At 45.1% G+C, this 6,000-nt stretch overlaps 1 long non-coding RNA gene across 1 annotated transcript; it reads right to left on the bottom strand.

Annotated features, from left to right (window-relative positions):
- Positions 1 to 1,937: 1,937 nt before the first annotated feature.
- On the bottom strand, positions 1,938 to 5,170 carry LOC120408935. Its single transcript, XR_005601017.1, has 3 exons — positions 4,848 to 5,170; positions 2,642 to 2,772; positions 1,938 to 2,544 (listed from the first exon to the last, which is right to left on the bottom strand). It is a non-coding gene; the product is annotated as an uncharacterized LOC120408935 (long non-coding RNA).
- Between the last annotated feature and the right edge of the window lie 830 nt (positions 5,171 to 6,000).

Here is a 6,000-nt window from a genome sequence, read left to right as displayed (position 1 = left end):
AGAGTGCCCCCTACCGAGACCCCCAGGGGTCACCCAGGGGACTTCTGGCCACATCCCAGCCCCACCCCACCCCGCAGAGCGTCAGATATTTAACAGGATCATTGCATAAGCTAGGTTGGCCAGCTTCCAAAAAGGATACAGCCTTCACTTTCAACTTCCTGAGAGTTGGGATCATGTAAAGAGCAGCAAGGGAAGAAGCAGGTTTCTACTGCCCCCACCTCCATATCCAGCCCAGGCTTGCAATCCCCCCCCACACAACTCCATTCCTTTACAATAGCAGCCTAGCACCCTCCCTATCTCCCCCCCCCCATGCCAGCTGTACTGGGCCCTACTTCCTGTAGGTCCTATGTAAACAATACTTTTCAGTCTCAGGGGCATGGATTGATAGGGAACCACTGGAATGGGATGGGGAGCTACATTCCATATAAGCTAACATCTCCCCCACAACTTCCCCCTACTGGAATAGCCCCTCTAGGGATTCAGCCCAAAGGGGGTGTTTAGGGATGTGTGTGAAAGTGTAGGGAAGGCAGGGATTCAATGGGGGGAACTGTGTGAGGATGTGCCCCTGATGCCAGGGTTAAAGATTCAGGAGCTGGGCTTTGGATCTCAGCTAATACTAAAGGGTCATACACTGTGCAGTGCAATAAGGCTTCTCAAATCCCTCCATCCCCCAAGCTCCCTGGGTACCACACACCCATCCCCCTCTATTTCAGGAACTCGCTGCATTTCCCACCACCCCATCCCTCTTCCCTAGGGCTCTGGTTGCCCCCTAGTCCCATATTCTCCCCCTCCCATGCCAGGGTTCCCCATTCCCCTCATGCTAGGGACCCTGTGTGCCCCCCATCCCCCTCACCTTTCCTATTCCCCATATTTATCCTCTCTTTCTCTTTCAGGGTCTCTAAACTCCACTGGGACACAGGCAGTGCTGGGCTGGGGAGTTGAGCTGGAAGCTGTTGACTACTGCCATCAACCAGGTCTTTGGTCCAAGCCAGTTCCATATGAGCCAATACTGATTATGTGGGGAGAGCACCTCCCACTGACCCCCCTGCTCCCTGCAGCACAGAGGGACTGGGATCAAAACTGACTTCAGTGGGAGAGCGCCCCACCTTGGAGCACCACACTGGTGCACTGGGGCCAGCACTGACTGCAAGGAGAGAGCGCCCACTACTGAGCCCACCAACCCTGCTGCCTGCAGCACAGCGCCCCCTAGCACCAGATCTGGCAAAGGGATCCCAAGGTAGTTTCCAGCATGGCGAACAAAGGGGCATGGGGAGAGAACAGGACTCACCAGCTATGGGACCAGACCCAGGCAGTAGGGCCCCCCACCTCCATGGACCTGCCGCTGTCTCGGGACTCAGGAGTCCTTGGGATGCTGTGGGGGAAATCTAGCCACCGAGTGTGGGGAGCAGCAGGAGGTCATTCTCTGTGACCCCCACTCCAGCAGTGCCTCATCCTCCCCTGCCCTGCAGTTTCCACAACTGGGCAACACTTTTCCATCTGAATGGAGCTCCTTTGGGGCTATTCACCTTGACAGGCCCCATCTGCCTCTGCTCCCCCCCGCCCCCCGGCCCCATGCCAGCCTTTCTGGGGAATAAACAATGCAGAGAGGGGGAAGAGGGGAGAGGGGCTATGTCCTGAGGAACCTGGCTGAGGGGGGAGCTGGGGGAATTTGCAGTGAGAGCAAACAAGGTGTGGGGGCGGCTCTGGATCCAGCGCCTGGGTCTGAGGCAGGGTGGGAGCCATAGGGAGGGGGGAGTAAGTGTCTTCTGGAGCACAGTACTGATGTAAGCTAAAGAGAGTGTTTGGGTCTCAACCAGAGCCATAACTAGCTATTTTTGTGCCCAAGGCAAGAATATAAAATTGCGCCCTCCCCCCTCCAGATAATTTCATAGTAGTTACTTTGTAAAAAAAGAAAAATACGTAAATAACAAGAATAATAATGATAGTAGAATGTTTATTTATTTTAATAAGTTCCACGTACAAAATCAACTAATACATATAAGGTGTGCATCCTAGTGCATGGAACATACTATTTAAATAATCACAAATACAATTTAGCTGTAGAACCATATCAGATACGATTAATGGTTATTTTTCAAAATTGTACTTTTTGCGCTTTTAATGAGGCAAAATCATCGATAATTGCATCAAAATTAATATCATTCACTACTTCATGTTCTATTGACAAGATGGACATATTTGTTAATCTCTCCTGACCCGTGGTTGCTTGAAGGTAGTTTTTAATTAATAGGAGCTTTCTGAAGCTTCTTTTGCAAGAAGCCACAGTTACTGGCATGCAGAGAAATATTCTTAATGCAATTTCTAAATCTGGATAAGATTCGGCCAAATTATATTAATGAATTAACTGGAGAAGGTCCAAACTAGTTGTGCATGAAACGTGTGGAAACAGCGCTGACGCCTGATGTTTAAAACTCTGAATCTCTGATGACATTTCGGAGGCATTCAAATCGCTGTCATATTTGAGTCTTAAATCCACTGCTGCTTTTTGAAGATTAGTAGTGTCCATTTTAACAAGCGAATCACCTGAAACAAAATCGAAATCAGAAGATATCTCATTTAAAGTTTCATATCTCCAATGTAACTCAACTATTATGGTGTCAAATACGGTTTTTATTGGTACCTTGAAAGATCAGCTGATAAATTAGAAGATTCATCTGCACACTCATAAAGTTGCTGCCTTTTTACTTTTCGCTTTCTGGATTCAATCAATTCTGCTGGTATTTCTATATTTTCAGCCGTTTTTTTTACAATCTGTAAAAATATTGACCATATTGTTATCGCTTTCATGCATCTCTTGTAAAATATTTTGTAATCTGTTGAGCATTTTACAAGCCTGAGAAACAGTGATGCCTTTTGCTTGTAGGGCTTCATTCACTCTGTCAATATGAGTTAGGATATTGCACCATATGGATAACGTGCACAAAAAATTATAATTAATTTTTTTAAGAAGGCTATTAGCTGTTGATACTGCTTCTGGATATTTCGACGCAACAGCGACATTTTTTAGAGCCTTGGTCACTTCTGCAATCTGTGAATGTAAGGCTTCAGTTGCATTAGCTCTTGATCCCCATCTAGTATCAGCATGACCTTTTAGTGATACTTTTAACATACCCATTAAAATATCCCAGCGACTGGTTGAAAAAGAAAAAAATGTGTATCACTTTTGTACAGCAGCAAAGAATGAAACCATAGTAGAATTTATGGAAGCTGCACGTACTCCGACTAAATTTAGACAATGGGCTGAACATGGTACAAAATTAGCTAATCTATTTTTTTGCAAAATTACAGCTTTGACGCCTTTGTACACACCTGACATATTTGCGCCATTATCATAGCCTTGGACTCTCGCGTTTTGAAGATCAAGCCCATCATTTTCAAACTTTATTATTTCTTTGGCTAATCCACTTCCCATTTTTTCTTTGGTTTCAATTAAGTCTGTGAAACTTTCTTCTGTAGATAAAATTCCAGTATTGATTCTCACGTATCTCACAATCTGGGACATTTGCTCTCAATGAGATATGTCTGATGTGCAGTCCAGAAGGATAGAATAATATTTAGCTTTTTTTATTTTGGATATAATTTCATTACGAACTTGGTTTGCTAGTAAGCCAATACATTCATTTTGTATAGCCGGTAAAAAATAACTCACTGAACCTTTTTTGTGAGCTACGATGTGCTGTTTTAGCTGAACATCATAATGACTTATAAATTCCAATAGATTAAGAAATATTCCCAAATTAGGGTTTTCTGTTCTGCTACACGATCCTCTAAGTGATAAATTGTTTTTGGCACAAAACACCAAGGCATCAAGAATTATTTTTAGAATTTGTCTCCATTTTTGCTTATCAGTTTCAATAGCTTTTTGTAGCACATCATCGACACATTCTTTGCTTAGTAATCTCTTTTGTAAGGATTTCCATTTACAGAAATGTTCACGATGATTGGTTGAATTTTCATGTTCCATAACACGGTTTAAATTTTTCCAATAATTAAATCCTACTTTCTGATTTGCAATATTAGGTTTGGTAAAGCGCTGATTGAATAACATGCATGGAAAACAAAAAATTGACTTACTAGTTTCCGAGTAAATAAGCCAATTACACTCTACAGTTTCACCATTAAAAAGCTTTTTTAAAAAACAGTCTCCTGAAAATTTTCTTCCATCTTCCGATGTTGATTCATGGAAATCTTCAGATTTTCCCTGACCAGGTCCATGTTCAATAATGTGGCCTCTTATTTTATCGTTTATACAGGGCCAAGATGGTGGATCATTAAAATTGATTTCAATGATTTGCCTTGTAGAGGAATTATGTTGCTGATCGCGGCCAATCACATTAGTTTTAGCCATGATATCGAAGGTGTCAAGTGTCTCATCATTGTCAGTAATTGATACTGAAGGTGAAGTTGTAACCTCATGATCCAATTGCTGGCCGATAGTAACAATATTTTCTGAAGTTGTATAATTCTCATTGTTACTATTAGATAGTGGTGCCAAACTTATGCCGTCAGAGATGCCAGCTATTGGCATATTCCCATCGTTTGATGCATTTTTCACTAGCCATTTCCCCATTATCACTGACATTTTTTCATTTTCTACTGTAGTGTGTTTTCATCATTTACGGTACTCTGCCCCACTCAGACATTTAGAATTCATACTATTCATAATGCAGGCTCTTGTTCGATAGACTGGAATAAAAATTAAATATACATAAATAAATGTATTAAATTAGTCTAAACATTAAACAAGATTAATACATTGTAGAGATCACAGATTCCCAATCTGTGATCTCCATAAGAAATAAGGAATGATAAACAAAGGTACTCACCACTTGGTGGGTCTTAAGCGGATCCGAAAAGTCCTAATACATAATAAGCGTGTGCTCACTGGGAATACTAGAACTCGATTACTCAAATGACAGTTATATCTGCAGACAAACGCACTGACATCATCTTTTTCTGTGCCCCTCAGCTTTGCGCACCTGAGGCAAGTGCCTCACTCGCCTCGCCCTTGTTACGGAACTGGTCTCAACCTACAGGGCATCTCTCTGCCTGCTACCCAGCCCTGTGCTTTGCTGGTGCCCCTCAGCCCCAACCCACAGCTCCCTGCTATCCCAGGCCTGGGCTCCCCACCCCACCTCTGCCAGTGCCCCTCAACTCAGGCTAGCAGCTCCACCCCTTTCATCTATGGGTGAATCCCATTTCCCTTTTGTCCTTGCTGCGACCATTCCCCGAGTAGCCAGCAGGTGGCAGTGTCGGGCTGCAGCCCGCCGCACCCGCACGGAGAACAGCCTTTGTGGGCCAGAGTCTTTATGTTTCTGAAACCCACCCCTAGCTCTATGAATGGATCTGATACCCTCGCAGCGGCCACGCGACGCTTCCTGCACCCACGTGCCAGAGGAACAGTGTGCACCGGCCCTAGTGCACAGGCTGTGGCAATGTGCTGCATGCAGCCCCAAACACCTGCCTGCTGAATGGGGACAGCCCAGGGGAATCGTTTAGGTGGCATTGTCACTAATACATGCATGCACAGAGGCTGCATCAGTGTGCTGCACGGCCTCCCCGCCTGTTGCACCGCAGTAGTACAATGGAATGGTGCATTGTTGCGGCGTTATTTGGCTCTAAGCTGCATAGGAATAGTGCAAGGCTGCATTGACCCTAGTGCATGCTTATAGCTGCATCAATGTGCCCCCAAACTCTATGCTAGCTGCATGGGGTCACAGCATGGGAATGTAGGTTGCATGACTCCAATGCATGCATGTAGGCTGCGTTACTGCTGTACACACCCTGCATGCTCATAGCCCCCCATACATGGTGCATGGGGATAGTGCATTGGACCACTGCAGACTGCACTGACCCTAGTGCATGCTCACAGGCGACAGCCAGGTGCTGCAGTTGCCCTCCCCACATCTGTCCCATGGGACAGTGCATGGGACAGGATTATGATGCAGCTGCATGCACAGCACCCTGCCATGGTGTGGC

Source organism: Mauremys reevesii, linkage group 7 (assembly GCF_016161935.1).
Source record: "Mauremys reevesii isolate NIE-2019 linkage group 7, ASM1616193v1, whole genome shotgun sequence".
Lineage (NCBI taxonomy): Eukaryota > Metazoa > Chordata > Testudines > Geoemydidae > Mauremys > Mauremys reevesii.
This window is presented reverse-complemented; position numbering and strand designations above follow the sequence as displayed.